The sequence below is a fragment of the Pipistrellus hanaki genome (genome assembly GCF_964339955.1).
Source record: "Pipistrellus hanaki genome assembly, chromosome: 2".
Lineage (NCBI taxonomy): Eukaryota > Metazoa > Chordata > Mammalia > Chiroptera > Vespertilionidae > Pipistrellus > Pipistrellus hanaki.
Window position 1 is genome coordinate 67,331,637 of NC_140504.1, and position 26,451 is coordinate 67,358,087.

The window sequence follows — 26,451 nt, forward strand, 5'->3', positions numbered from 1 at the left end:
CTCTTGATTTTTCCTCACTGACTCTACCAACTACTCTGTGTCTGTGCCCACATACTCTGGTGTCTTGTCTGTGAACATGTATGAATCATTCCTGTATCTAACATGACAACTCCTTCCTTATGCTCTGGATCACCTACTCAAGGAAATGGCACCTGCAGTTGTCCTCTCTCCTGCATCAGCTCCTTCCCCCATCTCTGCAGGATTATTCCTGTCAATATACCCACATACCCTAATACTTCATTACAATAGGCTTTTCTGTGCTGGGTTACAAAACCTGAAATCTTAGTGTTCACAACTGACACTTCTTTCTTGCTTATGTAGTATCAAGTGGGTTGCTGGGTGAATCTTCAGAACAGCTTTTCCCCATGAGAGTGATAATGTGATTTGGGTTCCTCCCGCTTGTGAGGTCATCATCTCAACACATGGCTTCCAGTGTCCCCTGTGGCCAGGCAAAAGAGAGGGGAGGGTAGCAAATACATTGAACAATATTAATTTTTTTTCCTAGGAAAAGTTGTATTAGAATAAACATTTTAAAATCCAAGATATTTTAAAATTGACTCTTTGCTATTCACTATGTGGGGTTTCACTACCACTGATAAATAAAATAGGATGATGATCTTCTTTGCATCCCATGAACTATTGTATTAATGAAGCGTTCTCTTTCAGTGTGTATGTGTGTGTGTGTGTGTGTGTGTGTGTGTGTGTGTTCTCCATAGAATTCATAGCAGAACACTTATTTTGGGAGAGGAAAGGTGGTTTCATCAATAAATATGCAACTGAGAGGTAGAGATTGTTCATCTAGGTTAAGTTTTTTTCTTTCTAATTCTACAGAATCTGGCATAAAAATAATCTGAATTCATTTAGGAAAGGAATCTGCTTTGTGTAAGGGCAATGGATTTATTTATGCATGTGCACACCTGCTTAGGGTTTTTAATAGGCATTCATGTCACCCCAAACTAATTTCTGGTTTTAAGAATTCAGCTACAGCCCTTGGTGAATGGATCATTGGTTGGAGCATTATCTATACACCAAAAGGTTGTGGGTTCAATTCCCAGTCAGGGCACATATCTAGGGTTTGATCTCAAGTCCGGACATGTATGGGAGACAACCAATCAATGTTTCTCTCTCACATCAATGTTTCTCTCCCCCTCTCTCTTTTTCCTCTAAAATTAATAAAAGATGTCCTTGGCTGAGGATTATAAAAAAGAATTCAACTGCTTATTTACAAATCCCTCCTTCAAAAGTAACTGAACTAACAAAGAATGATCCTATATAATAAAAGGCTAATATGCAAATAGAGTAAACGGCAGAAGAACCAGAACAACAGGACAAAACTGGTCACTATGATGTGCTCTGACCACCAAGGGGCATTTGTGAACATGGTGGGCATTGGCTGTGGCAGAATGGAGAAGCAGGTGAGTGGGGGTACCAGATCAAGGCGGGGCACTGTTTGCTGTCATGGGGTGAGCCTGTGGTGGTTACTGAAATTTCTTTGCTCCCACGCGCCATGATCCCACCCAACACTTGCACCTGCTGCTGGCACCAATCCCACTTGCACCCACAGCCGGTCCCAATCATTCAGCGGGTGGGAGCAGTGGCTGCTGGCCCTGATTGCCCCTGAGTGCTTCTCCACCTCCCTCTGCTCCTGAGGGGTAATTGGGGTAGCAGCAATTGCTCACACCCACTGATGCACCAGCCCTGCTCGCACCTGTTACTGGCACCAGCCCCAATCACTCCAGGGCCAGGGCTGTCAGCACATGGGAGCAGAGGCAGTGGGATTGAGGCTGCCAGCAGACAGTGGACAGTGCTATGGCAAGAGGGGCTGGTCAGGGGTGCGGTGAATGAGCCAAGACCCGCCTCTGTGCCCACCTCAGCCTCACAGGCCACAGTTCCTTTCAAGGTGCATGAATTTGTGCACTGGACCCCTAGTATAATATATGCATAGTTGCCTTAGTTACTTAAAACTCTCCAAACTTTAGTGGATAAAGACACCACAGTTTATTTATTTCATAATTCTGTGAATAACTGGTCTTGTCTCACTGGGCTTAGTCCTGTGTCTGCAGTCAGCCCCCTGTCACCTAGGCTGCAGACTGGCTGACAAGTGGAGATGACTGAGCCAAGTATCTCTCAGTTTCTGGCAGGATAGCCTAGGCTTGTTCACACAGCTGGTGGCAGTATCCCAAGAAAGAGAGTGGAAGAGTGCAAGGCCCTTGAACCCAAGGCCTGGAACAAACTGGTACATTCTCACTTCTGCCACATTCTGTTGGCCAGACAAGCACAATGTTGGCCCACATTTAAGGAGTGAGGAAATATAATCTAACTTTTCATGCAAGAGCTGCCAAGTCAAATGCAAGCAGATATACTAGAAAAAGGAAGAGAAACTACTTATGAGCACCTAGCAATCTACCACATAGGACAAACATCTGATAAATGAACCCTGAAATATTTTAAGTTTGTTTCTTCACCTAGTTCTAGCCAGGGAAGAAAGCAAAAGTCAGAAGTGTGTTCTGGAAAGCAGATCTTTCTAAATACTTTTTTTTTTTTTTTAAACTTGTCCATCTCTGCTATCACTAATAAATATAGAGGTTTGAGAAAATAGTCATTTTTTAAAAACTGAAAGCTTCAATTTCTAAGCTCATTTATTTTCCAGTGGAAATAGTTTTTCTGTAAGAGGAAGTATGTTGATTGCATTGAGAAGGACCAGCATCTTGTCCCCATGGTAACAGCATCTTAAATTCTCCAAGTGTTCACCACCTGGTGTTTTGAGGCCCAGTAGCCATACAGTACTATGTTGTATAATGGAAGGGAAAGATTCTACATGCATCACATGTACCACAAGTACAGTTTGGTATCAGATCAGAATGATGGTTTATGAAATAATGTGATTCAATTGCCAATAACAGCAACAACAACAACAATAATAATATATTTTTTTCTTGTAGAAGATACTTGGATAATTCTGCTATATTGGAAAAATACTTCTTTCAACAACTTATGGATAGACTAGTATATATTAATGATTTCAAGTGTATCCCAGGATCAGGTTTTCGTGCATATATGCAAATACCCAGCAATTACATACACACATGCACACACACAATTCTTGAACTCTGAATTTAAACAAAAGTGATAGCACCTGTAATAGGACTATTATTAGTTACCGGAACATTTGAAATGATTACTGTTGACTTACCATAACCTTTTAAAGAAGATGTTTATGACATAGATGTCTAAATCACAAGATATTTGTGTGGGTGGTTGCAGTTTCATGGGGATTATTCTCTCTCCCAAATGCTTGTTGTTGAGGCTTTAAAAATAAGAATTTAGATTCAAATCAAGCAACCTCTCCATGCAATGATTTGGGGCATGCAAATGACAGACATTATACCTGTCTGAATCCGTGACTCCTGTTAAGCTGCAGAGGAACCGTGAGATAACAAACCTTTGCTCACTGTGGTAGCTGAATGGCTGCCATTGCCACTGAAACTGTAAATCAATTTTCTATTGTAAAAACCATAGTAATAGGATTCAGGAAAGGTGCGGGAGATGTTTATGAATGAGTCACGAAGCAGAATTAGAGCATTCTTCAGGTTAGAAACAGGAAACTCCTGGGTTGCTTGGAAAGGCAGACATGAGTTTTGAACTAAAAGACAGGTTTTCCTGGCCCAGGGATCTGGCATGAAGCAGCAAGTTTCCCGGAATGATGTCATCTACCTGGAGGGAATACAGAAAGTATGGGCTCTAGATCCTGGCACTGACCGCAAACAGTAGGCTATGACTTGTCCCTCACTGCGGAATGATGAAAGAAGTCAGAATAGGCAGCATGCTTTGAAAACTGTAAAGCAATGTACAGAGCCCTCTCCTCTTCCCTGGTGGCCTGCAGAGGGAGGAGGGAGGTAAAAGAGGGTAGGCAGAGGGTTAAAAATAAAACACTGTTATGTGCACCTTCCTTTCTCAAGCTGCAGGAAAGCTGGCTCTCCTAAAGCTTGGAGACCTTGGGCCTGAACAAGGGAATGTTGAGTGGGAGAAAGAAACAGGGATCTATGTCCCGTCACAGGGTGCCTCCCAGGTCACTTGGCAATGGGATGGTTATCTGAGGCAAAGGAATTTATGCTCAGTAAAGATTTTCTTTGCTGGTGTTTGGATTCCTTGGAATCCCTGGGATTCTCATTTCTATCCAGCCTATGCAGTCTTATATGAGTTTCTAGCTTCCATATGCCATTTATTCCTCATGACTACTAATATTCTAGGATGAATATATTTCTGGGTCATGCATTCATATATAAAATTCCAAAATCCAGAAAGCTCTAAATTGGAAAGTTCTTTTAAACTGCTATAAAATGATTAAGAATTTTATACTCACTCATTCAGTTTATTATTGGAACTTTTTTAATGAAGGATCATATGTTTGCTTACTAAGTGCTGTCCCCAACAGCATGGTTGTTATATAAAATCCAGTTTATGTACTACATTACTCTACATAATAAAATAATTCTAAAATCCACTTCCAATGATAGCATGTCAGAGACTGTGAACATGCATTATTTCCAGATTAAGGGTTGAAGCTGAGTTTCAATGAGGTTATGTGCCCACTTTCAAGTCACATAACCAGGAAATGATGGATTTCAGTTTAGTTTGTCAGACTATGGTGGTTTCTTTTACAGTCATTCTCAGTGAGTTTTTGTTTGGGACCAGGGAATTATATTCCTGCATTACTTTTAAAAGAAAAATGAAAAGTCTTTGAGAGCTGCAGCCACAGGTTGGCACTTGTCACCAATCTAGCACTCACTCTGTAGAAGACAGGGAGAAATCCCCCGTTGTTCTTTTAGATTGCAGAGCCCACTCGTTCTGCACGCCTTCTTTTAACATTGGTCCCCGGCTGACATGCTGGCTTCCTGTCCTCTCAATCTTAATTTCTTCTTAGAAAAACACACTATGCACTACTGTGAGGACAAAGCAAGCTCCAAACACAATTCCAGGGCCTTCAGTAGGTGAAAGTCTGAACCTCATAACAATTGCCACTCTTTCCAGACCCCCTTTCTTCATCTCAGTTTGTTTTTATGTTCATTTGTTTTTTCTTTCACACACTGGGTAGGAATGTTGTCTGATGACATCTCCACTTTTGGAGCACTTGCTTTTTAAAGACCTAACTCTTCTTTTTCTCCCAATCATATGCCTAATCTTTGTAGATCAGGTGATTTCATTGATTTAGTAGTGCATAGTAAGGATTTCATGCATAATTACAGATGTATTTATTTCAGAAATGGAACAGTGTGTAAGGCAGAACTCATCTGTCAATGCTCAGGCTGCTGAAACAACATACCCGACCGAGTAGTTTAGATAACAGACATAGTTTGGTAGCTGGGAAGACCAAATCAAGGTGCGGACAGACTTAGTTCTTGGTGAGGGTCATCTTCCTGGCCTGCATTATTCCCATGGCTGCTTTCTCACTGTGCTCATGTGGTGCAGAGAGAGAGTGCTGTGGTCTCTCCCTCTTAGGATAAGGGCACTAATCCTATCTTAGGGGTCCCACCTTCATGATCTCCCCCAAATCTAATTACTTCCAATGGCCTCACATCCAAATACCATTATGTTTGGGCTTAGAGCTTCAACATGCAGATTTGGGAATACAAATCAGTCCACAACATCATCAATTTAATGTAATCACATTTTTAAAAAAGTATTTAAATGTGCTATATGAATACATACCTAGTACTGGATTGGAGATTTTAAAAAGTTAGGTTCTGCCGGGACCGGTTTAGCTCAATGGATAGAACGTCGGCTTGGGGACTGAAGGGACCCGGGTTCGATTCTGGTCAAGGGCATGTACCTTGGTTGTGGGCATATCCCCAGTAGGGGGTGTGCAAGAGGCAACTGATGGATGACTCTCTCTCATCGATGTTTCTAACTCTCTATCTCTCTCCCTTCCTCTCTGTACAAAATCAATAAAATATATTTAAAAAAAAATAATAAAAAATAAATAAAAAGTTAGGTTCTGCTTCCTGCTTTGCTATTGGAAACACACACACACACACCTTAATCTTTGGACTTTTGTTTTATAATATATTAAAGAATGAGATAGAACTGAATTATCTCTATGTAGTACCCCAGTTTAAGTAATTTTGTCAAAAGAACAGTGTGTCTGGCACATGTATATCAGAACAACACAGAGGTAATATCTCTAAAGCACTTTTTTGTAACTTCACTTTTTCTTACTAATTAATGATTTAGCCATCTTTTCTGGGTTTCTACAAGTAAACATTTTCCTATTCCCACAGATTTTGGAGCCATTTTTTAAACTTCTGTTCATTGGATATTTTTATCATAGACAATAATTGTCTTTTTATCTGTTTTTGCATTTTTAATGCTCCAATTTTCTTTTTTTTCTTTTTTTTCAAGGATTTCTGACTTTGTTCCTTTGGGGGAGAAATTGATAGAGATTATACTGTGGTTAAAGCAGTTAGAAACAAATGTGATGAAAATCCTATTATTTTTTAGAATACAATTTCTGTAAAATCTGTAGTTTTAAAATTAGACATTGACATGGTTCCCCTTTTAAAACTAAAGTATGGTTTTAAAAATTCTTTCAGAGTGGGAAAAAAAATAAAGCAGATCTTATTTTCCCCCAAAACACCATTTTCACATGGCCCTGAATATGTGATTTCAAAATGTATACAGAAATAAAACTGTCCTCTAGGTTGGGTGTGACTTTGTCCTTTGTCTTTCTGTTACACTAGCCTACAGTCCTTTGCTTTAGCTTGGCCCACGGGAGACCATCAGCTCTCCTCCTCACAGATGCTCTGGGCGAGCATTAGGTCCCCAGACTCCTTTGACAAGGCCACGTCCCCGCGTCCAGAGCTCTGAAGAGACTGCTGACCCCAGTTCAGATGACAAGATGTGCTGAGTCTCTGGGACAGCCGTGGCAGGATGCTACTAATAACAACCCTGCTGCCGAGGAAGGAAACAGATGTGAGGGCGAGATTCAGGTGACAACCTGGGCATCACAGATAAACAGGATGTGATGGACGAGGGAGGAAAGGAAGCTGGCGTTTGGCAGTGTGTGCAGAGGCAAGACCTGAGCGTGGGCGGTGGGGGTTGTGTCTTCCAAAGATTTCTGACCTTCTGCCTGCCAACTTGGAATTAGATTTCTTGGTGGAGGGGGTGGGAAGGGGTGGAAAAGGCAGATGCCAAGAGAGATTATTGACCTGGCGACCAGACAAAAGGATGCTGTGCTGGCACCTGAGGGAGAGAGGGACAGAGTGGTGCAGGCTGGAAGTCTAACAGCAAAGGCTGCGCGCCAAGGTTGGAGCTTTCAGAGAGTGCCCTGAGGTGCTGGCCTCTTCTGTCCACAGGAGCAAGTAGTCTGAAATGAAAGAAGAAAAATGACATTTAATATCTTGGAAGAGATTTTAAGGTTGGCATTCAGTAGCATATTGAGCTACCTTTCTCTTATCGGAGTAGCATAACCCCTTGTAACCACTATTACTTAAAAAAAAAAAAATTAAAAAAATCCAACAATATTGCCTTATTTCCAAGACCAAGATGGCACTGTTTACCTCCTGGCTTCCCCATCCCCCGCAGTGAATACTAAATGAGCTTTCCAAGTCCCAAATGTTGACCCAGAGCAATACCATCTGCTGGGAGGCCTGGCTCCCTGATTCTGTTAGAACACAGTTTTGTTGTCACATCAATCAGGAAACTTTAACTGTAGCAGCTTCCTTCCAGAGTTTTGCTCTCAGCTTTCACAGGAGCATTTCTCCTGCTTCTCTGTTCTTTATCACCACGCGCCACTAGATGTTGCTGTTACTCCTGCTTTGTGTGAGGCACGGGGAGCAATCAGCCCGCCCCGTGCATGCTGGGAAGCAGTTTCCACAGGGGGAGGATGGGCTGTCTGTGCAGATTTAAGTGTAAAGACCTCTTTACCTGGCATTTTCGTTGAAAAACAGACACTCCATACGTTGTTATTTGGTTGCTGTTTCCTTTTTCCATTTTTTTTTTAAAGGGAGAGATTGAATTAAAAGCACTTCTCCCACCAATCTACCTTCCCCTTTATCCTTACTAAGTCTTCTTTCTAATGTATTTTTCAGCTCAATAATATAAAGATTGTTTATTAGCAAATTAGGAAAATCACTGTATGATGGCTTTTCAGAATCTATCTGTGGACTCCAAATGTTTCTCTTCTAATTTATTCCAAATCTTAGAGACTTCAAAAGGAATATCTAATTTGCTTAGAAAAAGTGATGTAATCTTAACCGCACTGAAGAAAAGACTCCATGAGGGCACAGCAAGTCATAGTTAAAAATTCCGTTTTTGTGACTACTCTCGGATACATCCTTAAACCCAAGGGACAGAGTTGTCATGAGTTTCAGGCTGTTGAAGGTGGTGTTAGACACACAAACTGTTTTCCTGTTAAATTTCCTTTTATTGTATAAAATATTGAATGCAAGTGTGTTGTTTAAGTTGTGGTTATTCGATTAATATATACCTGATCATTACTTGATCATGAAATTAAATAGGATAGCTAAATACCAATGCACTTATAAAATTGCTTTTTAAAAACAGATTATGAATAGTATTGTTCAGTGAACAGTAAGTGAGTTTTCCATGTCCCAAATGTTGACCCAGAGCAATATCATCTGCTGGGAGACGGGACTCACTGATTCTGTTAGAACACAGTTTTGTTGCTACATCAACCAGGAAACTTTAACTGTAGCAGCGTCCTTTCAGAGTTTTGCTCTCAGCTTTTGCCAAGCAAACATTATTTCATTATAGTAAATGACAGCCAGTAATAAGGAGATAACATTAAAATAAAAAAAGAGAAAAACCTTATAAAATATATACCTTTAAAAGCAAATGAAGGCTATACTTGATTTGGTAGTACAAAAATGAATCAAATTGTTCTTTTTCAAACGTCATCTCTCACCATTTAATATTGTGTCTTTAATTGTTGACTGCCCCAAACAGTAACTAAGAAAATTGACCCCTGAACTGGGATTCCACCACTCTGTTTTCTCTTTAGCAGTGATGCTTCAGGGTTTATAGATCACTCTGCACTGCAGTTTCACAACCTGGAGCCGACTCTCAGCTGCGGACCAAATGCCAGCCCGGATTCAGGTTGGGAAAATAGTTCCTGAGTTGAAGTTGCAATGGACATATTTGATGTCACTTTAAGAAAAATTGAGGTCTTAGTCTCTCCTCTCCTGCTCCTGCTCATCCTCCTCCTGCTGCTCCTCCTCTTCTTCTGTCCTACTGACTTCTCTCTTCCTTTCCCCCCGACTTCTTTCACTTCTATTTTCCCTTCTCTTCCTTTCTTTCCCCTCTTGCCTCTCTTTGTTTTCCATATGGGTGATGCTGCTCTCTTTTGTAGAATTATATTAGAAAGAGAATCATGATCACATCCATGTTAGTCTCCTATGGCTTCTGTAACAAACTACTGCAAACCTGGTGGCTCAAACAACATGTACTTGTTCTCCCACAGACCTGGAGGTCAGAAGTCTGAAACCAGTTTCCTGGGCTGAAATGAAGGTTCTTAATTTAGGGCTGTGCTCCCTCCAGAAGCTCTAGGAGAATGTTTCCATGCCATTTCTCCTGGTTTTAGAGCTGTGTTCCTCTCATTCTTTGGCTCAAGGACCTCCTTCAAAGCCAGAAGTGTGGCATCTTCAAATCTCTCTGTGCTAAATCTCTCTTTGCTTCTTTCTTGGCACTATTCTGGTCACATTTAGGGCTCATCAGATAGCCCATATTAATATCCCCATCTAAAGACTCTTGTATCTGCAAAGTCCCTTTTTCCATGTAGGGTAACATTATAAGTTCCATAGATTATGACTTTTATACACTACTTGGGGGCTGTTATTCAGTCAACCACATTTTACTAGCTGTGTCTTTGACAATTTATTTATCACATTTCTTGCCTAAGAGTGTTACTGTGAGGATTTAAAAAGAAAATGCTTGTAAAGTACTTAGCAGAATGCTTGGCAGAAACTATATCCATTTTAAGTTAAAATAATTTAAATGCTAATAAATACTATTCCTATTATTAAAAATAATTATCTTAAAGGTCATCCAGTTCTTAACCGTTATGGTACTTCAATCTAGCTTCTGTCCTCTACTAAACATTTACTACTCCACTAAAACATTTATTTCAAGATCACCCACTGGTCTCCAGCTGGTAAGGTTCAAAGACCAATTATTGGGCTTCATGTAAATAACATTTAATACAGTTGACCACTTACTTTACTTAGAAATACTCTCTTTAGTTGGCTTCTGCCATGTCAAAATTTTTGGTTTTCTTCTTTCTTGACTAGACATTTCTCTGTGTTTCTTCTGCCATCTCCTTCTTCAACCCACCACCAAATGTTGGCATTTCTAAAAATTCTGTTTGTCATGACTGCTCCTTGTCTTCTTTACACTGAGGTGAGGAGTAGCATGGCATGCTGGATGAGCATAAAAATAGGTAGGGGATGGGAGTGCATGGAATGCAGCTAGAGTGGTGATGCGGGTCAAATTTTGCAGTTATTAAAGATCCTACTGATAAATATTTTGGCATTACCGTATTTTTCGGACCATAAGACGCACCGGACCATAAGACGCACCAGTTTTTAGAGAAGGGAAATGAAGAAAAAAAGATTCTGAAACAAATAGTGTCCTAAAATATTTTACGTGCATTAAAACCCAACATCACAGTCACAAACACATGTAATCAACCCTGTAAAGTAAACAGCAGCATTTAGAACCATTTTAGAGCTGGGCAAGCACACAGAGACCACACAGAGCCGGGCAAGTAAAAAAAACCTTTTTTTTACAGTATATGTGTAGGCTATATTTGGACCATAAGACGCAGGGACTTTTTCCCCCCACTTCTGGGGGAAAAAAAGTGCGTCTTATGGTCTGAAAAATACGGTAATTTAAATGGGATGCCCTGGGAGGCGTTGAAATTTGGTATGCTGGGTGGGTATTATCAGTGAATTCCTGAGTTCTTTCATCTGTATGAGATCTATAACTGATGTCCTCTTTCCTGAAACCTGCTGAACCATTGAGCCAGCATACTGCCTGGTAGTTCTGGGATTGAATAAAGAAGCAGGCGAGAGCCAGGTCAGTGTTGCTCAGTGGTTAAGCATTGACCTGTGAAGCAGAAGGTCACAATTTGATTCCCTGTCAGGGTATATGCCTCGGTTGCAGGCTCAATCCCCATTAGGGGGCATATAGAAAGCAACCAATCAACAATTCTCTCTCATCATTGATGTTTCTATCTCTTTCTCCTCTCCCTTCCTCTCTGAAATCAATAAAAATATATCTTTTTAAAACTAGGAGAGAGATAACAGATGTGAGTGGAGTGACAGAAGTTCAGTTCTATTTCCTACACTTAATAAGGACATGTGTGTTTCCTATGTGCTGGAAAAACCACTATTTGTGGCTATAACTTAGGCTGTGTTGCAAGTACCATTATCGTTCTGGGTGAGCGCACTAATGTTGAGCTGATGTTGAGGTGGGAAGTATTAGACTTGGCTTTTAGCCTGGTCTCCCAGCCAAGGGACCATATAGAGGGAAACCCAAAGTACCCTCCTAAGATCCTATAAGGAGCCAAGACAATTTATTAAATGCTAATATGAAGCTTCCCTTCATCTCTTTATAAAGGTGGAATTGAAAAGCAACTGGTGTCCAACAGAAAAATAGCAACAACTATAAGAAAGAGAATGGAGGATTTTCCACCAGACATTGTGGTCATTTAAGTGACCCGATGTCTCCCCACCTCCTCTCACTGCCACTGGAATCTAGATGTGCTGCCTCTGGAGACCACATCCCTTCCTTCCCACCCGAACACTTCCAGGCAGTAGTGTGTCCTGCTTTTGTGGAAAAGGGTGAAATGTAAGATTATGAGATAATCTTAACCAAAACTGAGGAAATATTATAAGGGTGGGCTGAGAGATCTTTAAGGCGCTTTTACTTAGGTGAAATGGAGATCAAGGGGGACATTTGATAGGTATTATTTGGGGAAACTATAAAATGACTCCAGATTTATACTTCCATGACTCCTTAATCAAACCAAGTCAAGATTTATTATTTAATTTTATCAATATTTTGATATGCATAACAAAAGTTTGAGTTAAATGTTTCTATTCTCACAGTGCAGATGGTAAAACAAGGTTTCATGAGGTTAAGTGACTTTCTAAAAGGCACGGAGCTAGCATGATGCAGATCAGGGTTGGAACTCTCACCTCCCTTACTTTGAAGCTTGTGCCCTTCCTATCCCACTGTACTGCTCCAATACCATACCTTTAAAGTCATGTCGTGGCAGTGGCCAGTTTAAATAGCTTTAAAAATAAATAACTGCTCTTGATATTGCAATGTGACATGAATCAAACTGCCTAAGGTTGCAGAGGGCAGATGATGCCAATAATTGACTAACTTTGGGTAATGACAATTTCAATTTTGAAGTTAAATTCTGCTAAGACTACAAGCAGAACCATGATACGGTTCTTCTTCATGTGTTCTCCATCAGATAAACCTGACTTTTGTGTTGTCTATTACACATGCACTGTCTCTCCCTTCTTCAACCCTAAAGCTCCCCTTCTTGGCTTTAGAATATCAACTCAATGACCTCATTCACTTTCTTTTCTGATATTTTATCAGAAACCTAGGACCAAGGCTTGGCACATAATAGGCCCTCTATAATTTTATTTTTATTTATATATTTATTTATTTATTAATTTATTTGTGTGTGTGTGTGTGTGTGTGTGTGTGTGTGTGTGTGAATGAATCAGAAAGTGATTTTTAAGCTGCCACATAAATTCTATCTTAAAGAGTAAGTGGCAAAGAAGGAGGAGAAAAAGAGGATGTTATGGACTGAATGTTTGCATTTCCTCAAATTCAGATGTTGAACTCAATCCCCTTGTTATTTGATGGTATAGGGAGGTAATTAGGACTAGATGACATCATGAGGATAGAACCCTAATGAATGGGACTAGTGCCCTTTCAAAAGCCACTAGAGCACTAGCTTTCTCTCTCTATTTCACCATATACAGATATAATGAGGAGTCAGCTGTCTCCTCACCAGAACTTGACTATGCTGGCATCTGAATCTTGGAATTCCAGTCTCCATAACTGAGAGAAATAAATGTCTGTTGTTTAAGCTATCTATGGTAGTTTATTTATTTGTTTATTTATTCTCATCTGAGGACATGTTTATTGATTTTACAGAGAGAGGAAGAGAAGAAGGGAAGGAGGGGAAGAGAGAGAGAGAGAGAGAGAGAGAGAGAGAGAGAGAGAGAGAGAGAGAGAGAGAAACATGATCAGTTGTCTTCTGTATGTGCCCCCACCAAGATAAACCCACAACCTATGTACCCTGATGGGGAATTGAACACACCACCTTTTTGGTGTACCAGATGATACTCCAACCTACAGGACCACTCAGCCAGGTCTATGGTAGTTCATTATAGCAATCTGAACAGACTAAGGCAGAGGAGGAAGAGGAGGAAATAAGTATAGCTCTCTTTTGGTTATTTAAGAGTCAATAGACCCCGTTACATAAGCATGCCACTGCTGGCCAAGGTAGCCTTCATAATGGCTTTAGTGACTTCCATTTAAATTCTGTGATATGAGTGTTACTATAAAAACCTAGCTACAGAAAAAATTCTTTTCCAAATGGCCTAGCCAGGTGCTGATCTGCTTCCCACATGGCCTAGAATTTCAAAGATATATGTCACTTATTTGTGTAGGTGGCGTCTTAGCTTGTGTCAAAGTGAGAGTTAAAAAGATGAGTATAGCTGAAACCGGTTTGGCTCAGTGGATAGGGCACATGTGTCAAACACAAGGCCCGTGGGCCAAATCCAGCCCGCCAGGCCTTGCAATGTGGCCCGCACCGCGCTGTCATCACTGCACTCCGCTGTCAGTTTATGACATTGTCAGTTTATGACTGTTCAGTAAACCATTCGGCCCTCGATTTAGGCTGGATTTTAGATTTTGGCCCCTTCTCTGATTGAGTTTGACACCCCTAGGATAGAGTGTCAGCCTGAGGACTGAAGGGTCCCAGGTTCGATTCTGGTCATGGGCATGTACCTTGGTTGCGGGCACATCCCCAGTAGGGGGTGTGCAAGAAGCAGCTGATCGATGATGATTCTCTCTCATCGATGTTTCTAACTCTCTATCCCTCTCTCTTCCTCTCTGTAAAATATCAATAAAAAAAAAATATATATATATTTTTAAAAGATATAAAAAAGTATAAATGGTAAATTGGCAGGTTTGTCAGAAATGTCTCTCCAGGGGGACATTTATTCTATAAGGGAATTTAATTTTGATCTATTAATGAAGACATTGTTTGAGTAGAGGAACCTATGATCTGTTTCTTTTTCCCCCCACATGTCAACCTTGTGATATAGGTCTTTAAGTTTAATCTTATAAGTGGCCAAACAGGTACGAAGATTAGTCTTTTTGGTTCACACAGTGGAGTGAAACTGCTATTTATGACCTGATTCTAAAATAGTATTAGTGGTCATAATTCAAAGAGCTAATGATTCCTAAAACAATTATTTCTAAGATAATTTTTTAATTATAACTCATACAGAAGAAATGTTTATAAGTTTATAAGTAAATGACTTAAAAATTCATGCAGAAAAATAAGAATTTTTCCTGCAAATGAGAGAATTAGAAACTATGCTAATCTGCTACATGTAATTTAAAATGAAAATAAATGATAATTCATGTTTAAGTATAATAATGGTACTAAGGTTTGATACTTAAATTATTCTCAAAGCTGTTCAATGATTACTACCGAACTCTTCAGTTTATGCTTCTGGCTGAGAACTAAAGAATGGACTGAGGTTTAAAGTGACTGGAAATTCTTTACATGTTTTTTTCCGAACACCTGCAGAGGGTAAACTCATTTTCTCTAGAGTTCAAAGATAAGAGAATAAGTCTCTGATTTGCAATCAGAATCGATCTGCTGCTCTACCAGCCACAGCCCAAATATTGCCATAAATCTTTGATGGAGGATTCCCAGGAGGAAGTTGCAAAGGGGAGTTGTTGCCTTCTTGATGTTTTGGAAAGAGCCAGGGATGTGAACTTTCACATTGGCTGAAAGTATTCCTGCATGTGTGTCACATTCTTTGTGGTGAATTTAGTTTCTTCTTCTTTGCCAGCTATTTTTCCTATTGCCCTTGACGGGTCTAGGGGCTTCACATGTGTAATTTCAAAAGACTCTAATAAGACGTCATCCAACCCAATGAGGGTAAGGGTGCCTCCACCTGAAACCTGAGAATAAAGGCTTTTGTCAGAGCGCTAATATCCTTTCTCGGGCTCTTTACAAGTTTTGATTTCTATATTCCTGGATTTCAAGTTAAAGCATATCTGAAGTTTCAAATGTTCTACAATAGGAATAAATATTTTCAAGCAGTTATTTCTTTTTTTAATTCCACACTGAATGATATATTTTTATGGATTGTTTTTAGAGAGAGGAAGATACACAGATAGGAGGAAGGAGAGAGAGAGAGAGAGAGAGAGAGAGAGAGAGAGAGAGAGAGAGAGAGAGAGAGAGAGAGAATGAGTGAGTATGAAGGAGAGAGAAACATTTATTGGTTGCCTTCAGTACATGCCCCAACTGGGGATTGGACCTGCAACCTAGGGTATGTGCCCTGATGGGGAATCAAACCCCAAACCCTTAGGTATATGGAGGATGCTCTAACTAAATGAGTCACCTGTCACAATCAACTAGTTGTCTTTTAATGGTGTGTATCAGGAACAAGGACTGGAATTTTCCTTGTTTCTTCTTTCCCAACCAGGAACCCATGCCTTGGGAGGGGCGGGAAGACAGGCCCCTTTGAGTGAGTCCTCCTCTGAGTACATGGAGCCCACATCTGCCCTCCCCCACTTAGACAGAACTTCACCCTGCCCTTTCTTTGACCTCTGACTATCCCTGTGGGTGACCTGGGTGAAACCATCCTCAGCCCCAGCGCTCTGTGCTTCTATTTTAGTTTCCATCCCCAAGAATCTCCAACACCCATGACCTGTTTTTTTACATTTCTCTCTCAACATAACTCCTATTAAACACACATTGGAGTTCTGGGGTGGATGTGGATGTGTTTAACAAAGAGGAGATTTGAAGAATACTAAGTGAAAATCTTTTGGACTCCAGTCAGTGTAGGATATTGGGGTCAAGCAACCCTACTCTGAGATCTCTTCATAGAGGATCCAACCCTATTAATGCAATCAGGGTAGCCCTGAATAAACTCATCGGTGATGGTAGTCATTCATGAATCCATGTGAAACACCTCCCAGAAATTCCCAAGAGATTGTGGAGGGAACTGAAGGATAAAGGCTGACATGCTATTACTGTTGTCAGTGACATTTTCCAAATAAATTTACTTAGGTGTTTAAAGAAATAGCGACTTTTCAAAACTCAACAATCTATATTCTGCCCAAAGGCAAAACATGTAATTACAATAGTTTCCAGATAAACTCAGTCACCTTCATGCTTTCTTTATGGTTTTATATATTCACTGAGTTAATTCCAACTTTTCCTCCTCTTTTTCCTGCTTTCTCCTCAAAGAAGTATCAATGTTCTGGAGTCAGAAGGAGGCATCAGATCCAAGCTGTCCTTTCTCTCATCCAGGCATCCACAAACTGGGGTGTCACTCGTCCTGTCTTTGGCCTTTGGCTGTCGCTCACCGCTGCCATCATTGGTGTCAGTGTTATCATCTGGTGGCTGGCTGCAGAGTTCTCTGCTGCAGGGGGCAGCCTTGTCACAATGTAGATACTTCACATCTCCCTTTCAGCTGCTTTGTATCACTCTGGGTCCCAGGGAGATGAGGCTTCTATCCTGGCTGTCTGCCTTCCCTTTGACTCTCTCAGGCTCTTTGCTACAGACATCAATGTTGTTCTAGTTCAGCAATACCTGGGACACTGCATAGTGCTTGGAGTTCTAGCACTTTGTCCCTCTTTAAAACCCCACCTAGGAAAAGAATATAACTCCTTTTCTCCCAGATTCCCAAATACTTCTGAGGGTTTTATTGTTATCTCCCACTCTGGAGGTAGTCAAGTTATTTGTTGATTATACAATAAGTTGGAGACTTAAGACCAAGTACGTATAACACATTTAGAGCTGAACTCTCGATTTCAACTGTTTCTCTTCCAATCTTTCCTATTGCAGAAATTGGCATTTCATACACTATGGGAGTTATCCATAAGGAAGTCCTGCCTTTCATTCATTCTCTGCATTCACTCTAATACCAAGTCTTGTCATCTCAGCTTCTAAAATATATTCTGAGTATGACTATTGTTCATCTCCACTATGACCATGTAACCACCACCATTTCTAGTTGGTTCTGTTACAACAGACTTCTTTATCTTTCCATATTTACCTTTTTTCTCCAATCCATTTCCCACAAAGCAGAGTTTTTAAAAACAAAAAAATATGAACATATCCCCCTGTAGCTTCAAACAAGCAGAACAGAAACAGACTCATAGATACAGAGAACACTATGACAGTTGCCCGATGGGAGGGAGATTAGGGGGATGGGTGAAAAGGGTGAAAGGCTTAACAATTACAAATTGGTAGTTATAGAATAATCATGAGGATGTAAAGTATAGCATAGAGAATATAGATAGTATTATAATAACTATGATGCCAAACAAGTACTAGATTTATCATTAGTGATTACTCAGTAAGTTATACAATTAGCTAATTGTTATCAGTGGGGTGCCTTCTGTTATCAGTGGAAGTGGAGTTCTTGGGGTGCTGCTGGAAAAAGAATTTCCTGGGGCTCCTTTGGGAAGATGAGGTATCGTGGAAAGTTTTATTGATGATGTAAAATTTAGGGGGTTTCTTTCCAAAGCCCCATCTTCTTCCATTTGGCCCCAAAATAAGTCCAATCTTGTCCTCAGAAGGCCAAGAATTAAAGTCACTGCCTTGAGTCTCCACTCCATATTAAAGCACAGTCCACTCCAGCATCTGGCTAACCTAGTTTGTGTTCCCAGCTGCAGTCCATTGTGTGTGAGGTCTGTATGGCCATTGGCCACGAGGCTGCTTAAGGCCACATGGTGGGCTAGCATATGGGTGAGTGCTGGTCATGGAGCAAGAGAGTGCAAGGAGGCAGGGACTAAGCAAGAGGAGGAATTCTTTGTCTGGAGATTATAACTGGAAGCTTTTTCCAATTAATCCTTCAGGATTTTGCTTGCTTGCAGTGGCTCTACCCCTCTAGCCAATTATCTTTTCCCCCAGGTTAGACTGATAGGCAAGCACCCTCCCTACATCATCCCAACTTCACTGTGCATGCCCTTATCTCCCCCTTTGTTGGATTCCTTCCCCGGGTAATTTGGTAATTTGCAGGAGATGGACTGGTGGTTCCATGGGGGGTGTGAAACTGCAGCTTCCTGGTGAAGCTGCCCAGATGCCCATGCTTATAATGTCTGATCTCCTCTTTGCTATCTTTCTGTTATTCATATTGACCAGCTAGTTAGAATGATAACAATAATCACTGGGTTGTACAACTGTAATTAAAAATAAAATTTATTTTAAAAAACACACCAACCTTGTTAATGGCTTTGCATTGCACTTTGTACAAAATGAAAACTCTCTACGTTGACTGTGATGTTTGGCAGATTATAATTTATTCTTTTCTAATCAAGTCTCACTTTTCTTCTTATCTTCTTGCTCTAGTCACACACTGCCCTGTAAGTTCCTAGCAAGGGGTAGCTTTTTCCTTACCTCCGGGCCTTTCCCATGTTCTTCCTTCTTCCTGGAGTGCTTCCCCCTGCGCCCATGGTGTGGCTGACTCCTCATCCCTCAAGGAGGTCTTGGTCAAATATTATGCTCTTTTCTATTATTTCTATTATTCCTTCCAACAACACTTAGAGAAAGTGCAAGCACGTGGTAAACAAATTCTTGCTGGACCATCCAGAAACAAAAGAGCAGCGGGAAATAGGCTTTGTAAGATTTTTCCTGTCCCATCACCTAAGGGCTAATTCATGTGTGCTAAGATGAATATGCTAGGATGATTATAATCAGATTCCCTTCCTGAAGCAAGTTTTTCTATCTGAATTCCTTTAGGCAGGAAGGGGAGAGTCAAAGGTTCCTTCAGAGTCTTTTGTTTCTTAATAACCCCTTAAAGTCAATATCCCAAAAGGTACATTTTGGAGTGGCAAAACTTTGGTCTCCCTCAGTGACTTGGCCAAGTCATTATTGTCTCTGTGCTCAGGTTCTTCATCTGTAAAGTGAGGTCTTAATAGTATCAACCTTATAGGGCAGTTTTGAGGATGAATTGTCTTAACTGGATTAATACACGCACAAATGCCTTGCATGCAGCATGTACTATGTGTTAACTATTATTGAGGAGAGATGATAGATACGGATCATTGTCAATGGAAACCTCAGGAAAGACTGCAGCATGGCAAGTGCAGGCCCAGGGCCTGGACCCTGGTCAGGGGAAGGCACAGGGTACAATAACTAAATCAGAGAGACAGCCTAGAAGAGGGGCAGTCACACTATGTCTGAAAGACAGAGGCCAGAAAGGCTGTTACCAAATGGAGGCACCATCAAAAACAATGAATCTCTTGCCTGATCGCCTGTGGTTTGCCTGGGGCTGTCTTTCATTGGCAGGAACCAAAATGTCTGTGATTTTGGCAGGGATTTATGAAACTGATATTTTTGAATTTGCTTTTCTCTATGAAAACACACACACACACACACACACACACACACACACACACACACCTCAATTAACAATCATAAAGAAGAAAATGTGCATGCTTTGCAGACCTGTGGTTTGCAAATTACTTGTAATTCTCATATCACTGTCTGCCACCCAACTACCTCAGCCTGACAAGATCAGAGCTCCTGTCATCCTTTTACATTTAATTTTAATTTGCATGAAACAGTGTTCTTCCTGCTCCATTTCTTCCAATCCTTTACTTCTCCTCCCTGTTCATTTCTCCTTATCGCTTCAAAGTTACTCCTTTCAGCAATGTCATCTTCTTTTGCTGTGATGTGCTTCACCTTTATACATCTAATAAATGCATTATTTTCCTTTCAAGCTTATGTCCTCGGGGGGGGGGGGGGGGCTGTCACACTTCTTAGCTGTAGAATTAAACTTAGACAAAATAATAAGCTGACTCTATAATAGAGACTATTTCATTTTTCTTAATAATCATGTTGGCCTAAGTTTCTTTATTTTGGAAGTTTTTATTTTGAATTTAATTTAGAAATTTGGGGAGCACTTGAGAACTTATAAATCTGTCTCTCCCCCAATCCCTACCTGCCTCTCCTTTCCCTCCTCTCTTTCCTTTTCCATGCCTTGACATTATACCTATGACATAAAATCTATAACGTAATGTTTGTATATTTTGTATACCCTGTTTTACTAACAGATTTACAGTTTTTTTTTTTAAAACTAAAAATATTTGTTGAGACACAAAACCCTGCACTGGAGAATAATTTTACCATTGAAGTAAATTTACAATGCACAGTCTTAGGGATAGACCTTTCCTTTATCAGCTCAACTGTATGCATTTACAAGCTATCACTTTTAGAGACTGAATACTGTCCTGGATGAATCATAAACTCACCCAATTTGGTAATTTTTTATGCTTTTATGTGCTTGCACTGGAACTACACATTTTATCATAATTTATTGCTTCATAATTTTTCTGCTCTGGAATATGGGAACACCCAGTGCTCTGATTTCTTCTTTCTAGTAAATCCAGGTCAGCTTCAGCTCCCATTTCAACTCTAACTCTTTGCCCAAGGTCACCATATCCTTGATATCACATGTTGGAAGTTCTTACTGAGAGAGTTTACTTTTGCTCATTCATTTTTGCCTCTAAGAGATGATGGCTACTATTCTTTTAAATTATTGCATCCATTTTAGAAAAGGAACAAATTATTCTCTGCTTAACAAGGAATATCCTGCGATTAATACAACTAGATTAATGTAAAAATACATAAGTGATATTGAGGAGATTATTTTCTCCAACAAAGTATAATTTCAAAACTGATTTAAATGGGACACACATAAATATTGATACTTATGACTACGGTTGCTTTTATAGCTAATGCAGATTTCTTACTTTTATTAGTGATATTCCCAAGTGCCTTATACTTAACAGGTTATCAGTAAATGTTTCTTGATATTAACAGTTTTCCAATTCCTTTTTTTTAAATATTTTTTTTTATTGATTTTTGGAGAGCGAGGAAGGGAGAGGGACTGCCTTTTGCATATACCCTACCTGGGATGGAGACCACAGTGGACTCAAACTGGCACCACCAACCACCCCACCCCACCCCACCCCCCTGTCCAGGATGACACCCAACCCTAACTTTTGTGATAGCTCTTGAAAGATTTAATGGTGTTTAGAAATGTAAGTATGTAAGATCTATACGATCTTGTGTTTTCTAAGGTGATATCATGGCTGGTAACTTGATAAATGTGTTGATGTGTCCCCCAAAGACTACAGTTTTATTAACATTCCTCTCTCTACTAAATAAGGACCTGTTTATGTGCCCTGACTTGTAATCTTTCCTTTAATTACAAAGCTTTGCTTCTGTCTTGCAGGGCATATGCTTTGCTGCACTGTAGGATGATTTGTGACAATTATAAATTTACTTCTGAATTTTCTGCATTACCGATTCCACTTCAATGCACTAAAACTGGCTGCAATTTAAAAAAAAAAATCATATATTTTGTGTATGATACCCATCCCAGCGTGAATGGTTGGCAGATAACAATTTTTCCATGTTATTGACTTTGGTGAGCCTCATCGCTGCTGTGAAAGAGAATCATAGTTAAGAAAATTACTTACAAAAAGTGATCAGAATAGAGGACTCCAGATAGAAAGCTGGTATGGGAATAGCAATGATCACTGTCTCTATTGATTCATTGTTTCCTTCATTCAAAAATTTTAAGCAAGCATTTATTAAATGTTTATTATCAACCAGGGCTGCTTCCTGGGATTATTTTCCTTTCATACCTGATTATTATTGAAAAGACCTTTTATTTTACAATTTAAGTAGGATTTTGTTTGATTTGGGTCATGTTATTTACATGACGAACCTTTATAGTTAGAGTGGATTTAATTTGATTTCTAAGCAAACAGGTTAAGATGCCGGTGGGGCATTCATAGGGGTCTATTTGTCACAGCCATGGGAAAGTCACTGCAACACCTTCCGGTGGGACCTCCCAGTTGGGTGGAGTTTAATTGAACACCAGATTTACAATTCCTAAAGCTACACCTGATACTGTACCTGGCTATTCCCAGCTTCATTGCAATGTGAGATATCTACTTCTCTCCAAACTCCATGATTCTATGATTGTGAGAACAAATCTTTAGAATTGCTGTCAACTTTTAGTTATATATTATTTATAGAAATTTTTGAAACATGATGCAGGCTCCTATTTTTACTTGTTTTCTGTAGGCAAATTAACATTTCAGAATAATATGCACCATACAAAAAGCATATCATGATTAGATGTGAAGTTTTGTGTGTTTTTTTTAAAGGAAGTTCCAGTATCAGAGTTTTTAGCACATGTTGAAGCTTCTAGATGACCCATGGGGTATATTTTGTTGATGCGTAGAGAGTAGCCCATGCTACAGGGCTGAAACCAACATGTAGTACTACTTCAATTCTTTGGTAATAAGGGAAAGAATTAATCAGAAAGATATCATTTCTGAACAAAGGTACTCCTAATGTCTTGAAACACTCTGCCAATTCTCTAATGTCCTCTCATTATTCTCTTGCAAAAAATATCCAGTCACCTAGCTTCCATGCTACTTTTATTTGTTCTGTCTGACCACAGTGCTCTCCTCATTCCTTTGAGAGAAAAATGTGCTGACATACATGTGAATATTGAGTGAGAAGCTGAATCAAGAGGCAAATAGTAGGAGACATTTGGTCCATAGTCCCACACTAACAATGGTGGTAGGGCCCTGAGTTCACCAGAATATATATTCCAGTGAGATTTAGGCCAGAGCTATGTGTCTTAGACTTTAATGTGCATGTGGATCAGCTGGGGACCTTGTGAAAAAGCAGATTTTTGCCAAACCCGGTTTGGCTCAGTGGATAGAGTGTTTTCCTGCAGACTGAAGGGTCCCAGGTTCGATTCTGGTCAAGGGCATGTACCTTGGTTGCAGGCACATCCCCAGTAGGGGGTGTGCAAGAGGCAGCTGATCGATGATTCTCTCTCATCAATGTTTCTAACCCTATATCCCTCTCTCTTCCTCTCTGTAAAAAATCAATAAAATATATATATTTTTTAAAAAGCAGATTTTAATTTAATATGCCTGGAGTGGGGTCTAAGATTCTGCATTGCTACAAGTTTAGCACTTAAACAAAGCCTAGAGGAGAAGAACACTTAAAAAATATGCCCTGAGTGTTATGAGTTCTAGATAAATTGATAGACTTAGATTTCCATGCAGACGAATTGAACTCAAAGAGCATGTCCACTGACATTCTCATGCTTAGTGGACCCAGAATTCTGGGAGTACTAAACTCTTCATTCTGAGGAGTGCTGAACTTGCACAGGGCCTGGGATTACTTTATGTTTCCTAAAATCCTCTGGAATGTTACACAGACACAGCTTAGATGGGTGGAGAAAGCAGTGTCTGATTCAGAAAGACTGAGTCTGAGCCCAGCTTTGCCTCTGCTTGGTTCCATGAGCTCTGAAAAGTCATAGATCCTCTTTTGAATCTATTATGTCCTATGTATAAATTATAGTAGTAGCCAAATACAACTTTATAGGATTGTTTTTATATCAAATATGAGAATATATGTGTGTGTGTTTTATAAATGACAGGTGTTATGCAAACATAAGCTGAGGGGTTTGCAAACTAACAAAAACGATTTACCCTCGTATCAGAACACTTGTGTTTGGCTAAGACCCTTCATCTTTTGTTTATTAACAACAACTAATAACACAGATATTTTACTGTTTCCCCTGGGTGTCATTTGTAAGCAGTAATTGATTGTATTTCTATAGTAAAAAAACAACAACACAAAAACACACCAAACATTAAATTTTCCCTTAAAGCATTACTATTTTCATTTCCAACCCAATATGTATTGGAATTGTATAGAACTTTGCTTGGAAGAATTAATTGGTGTTCAATGGCAGTCGTGGATGGTATCCTGAATTATCTACAACTTCTGGGAATTGCTTAATCAACACAGAGATACACTTGGTCTGAGGAGAACATGCCGTTCTCATCACCTAGGGAAGACGTCGGCCTGCAGGCAGCTTTTATTTTAATTGACTTCTTGATGAGTGTTGATTTTATTAAATTAAATTTTAGACAAAATGCCCGATGGCATCTGCCAGTGATAAGTGACAGGAAAGACATTAAAAGTTTAGTAATCACTTAGGAATTCCTTATCAGCAGGAATTTATTGAATTCCCCAGATGAGAATAGTAATCCTTGCACTTAGAGCTTGCCAGTCTTGTCCACAAATTCTACTTATGACACACACTTTTCATTGAGTCTATTCCATTTTCTGATATAAAATCCCAAGTCTTGTGACTTTGATTCATGTTACAGAACTCAGTACAACTTCTATTTCAGGGAGACATAATATATCTTTTTAAAAAAATGATTTTCTTTATAGTTAAATTTTTTTTTATTGATTTGAGAGAGGGAGAGAGAGTGAGAGAGAGAGAGAGAGAAATGACAATTTGTTGTTCCACTTTATGCATTCATTGGTTGATTCTTATATGTGCCATAGCCGGGGATTGAAACCACAACCTTGGCATATTGGGACAATTCTCTACCAATTGAACTACCTGGACTGGGCTGAGACATAATATATTTTTGAGGGAGGGAGTCAATAAGGAGAGAGAGAGGGAAGGAGGGTGGGAGAAAGGGAGAAAAGAAGGAAAGATGGGGGAAGGAAGGGAGAAGGGAGGGAGGATGGGAAACACACAAATGTGGGGGTTTTTTGTTTTTGTTTTTGTTTTGATTTTGTTTTTCCAGAAAACTCACTCTGAGTTAATGCCCAAAAGGAAAATAATTTTGAACAACTAAATATGAGACAGTGTCAGGCTTTCTGGAGCTGATATCTCACTTAATTTGTCAAAATGTACATCTCTGCAGGAATTAAAAAAAGCTCAATAGATGCTTTAGTTTGATTTAGGCCAACTTTCTGGTTTGTTTGTTTTTTCTACACGGCTCCGACTTTTATTTTCTACCTTAGCCATATTTTGTGTGTGTGTGTGTGTTTGTGTTTTGGTTTTTTTTTTTGTTTTTTTTTTTTTTTGTGTGTGTGTGTGTGTGTGTGTACTGTTTTTTTTTTTTTATAATTAGAATACTCTGAGGATTTGTTATTAAAGTTTAAATTATACTAAGCATTGAAGGTCTTTTAAGCACAATGGTTTTGAACAAAGTAGGTGACACTTTCCATGGACATTTTACTTTGAGGGTCTTTCCATTGCTGAAGAGGTCCCACAAGGGACTATTAGACTCATCATCTTGCCTCATGGACTTGGCTGAACTGGTGGCGGTTGGGTGAGACTCTTGTTTGTTGTAGGCTGCATCTACAGTGCTTGCTCTGGCTCAGACCCCTGTGGTGATTGCCTTCACTGAAAGACTAGTTCAAAATAAGTAAAGAAAGGACAGTGAGGATTTCTAAAAGTTCTGAACTACGGGATATTTGGAGAAAATGGAACTTGATTTTTGAGTTTCAAGAATAAGTGGAACATACTGAATCTGATCTGACTAGTAAATATGCATATGCACATGTGGAAATTAGAAAGAAATAATGAAATGAGACACTCTGCTATTAACTTGTTAATAAGCAAAACTTTTCTAAATGTTTGATGCTTGTATTCAACCATTTATATATAGAATAATTTATGTGTAATCACACCCAAAGCCTTGCCAAGTAGAGTCCCAAAGGAATTACTCTAATGAATATATAAGCATCTCTTGTCTTGAGCATATTAATTGGTTATATGCAAATGATTTTAAGTGCTTGAACAGTTTGGCTTAAGAGGATAAACATCTCTGTAATCTTGTATATGATATTCATTTGCTTAGCTAGCTCTTTTATGATGGATTATATAAAAGTAAACTTTATAATCAACTGAATACAAATGATTCTGAGTTTGGAAAAACAAATTAATGAGTTTTTTAATATATATATTATTAGTTGATAATACATAGTTGATAGTATTACAGATGTCTCCCATTCCCCCTCCCCAGCCCCTTTACTCTCCTTCTCCCAATCCTTATCACACCCCAGGTCTTCACTACCCTATTGCCCATGTCTATGGCTATGCATATAAGTATATAAGTTCTTCTTTGGTTTATTTCTTCTCATCCTCCCAGTTCTCATATTGAAGTATGGCAGTCTATTCCATGCCTCCATGCTTCAAGTCTTATTTGGGTGGTCAATTTCTTTTGTTCATTAGAGTTCACAAATAAGTGAGATTATGTGATATTTGTCTTTCTCAGTATGGCTTATTTCACTTAGCATAA

At 39.5% G+C, this 26,451-nt stretch overlaps 1 long non-coding RNA gene and 1 pseudogene across 9 annotated transcripts in view; one reads left to right on the plus strand and one right to left on the minus strand.

Annotated features, from left to right (window-relative positions):
* Positions 1 to 26,451, plus strand: part of LOC311617600 — a 1,721,005-nt gene that overhangs the window by 1,283,144 nt on the left and 411,410 nt on the right. The window lies entirely within an intron of this gene.
* Positions 14,925 to 15,972, minus strand: LOC311617383 (RNA-binding protein PNO1-like; annotated as a pseudogene). Its single transcript has 2 exons — positions 15,741 to 15,972; positions 14,925 to 15,378 (listed from the first exon to the last, which is right to left on the minus strand). The product of its transcript is annotated as an RNA-binding protein PNO1-like (transcript).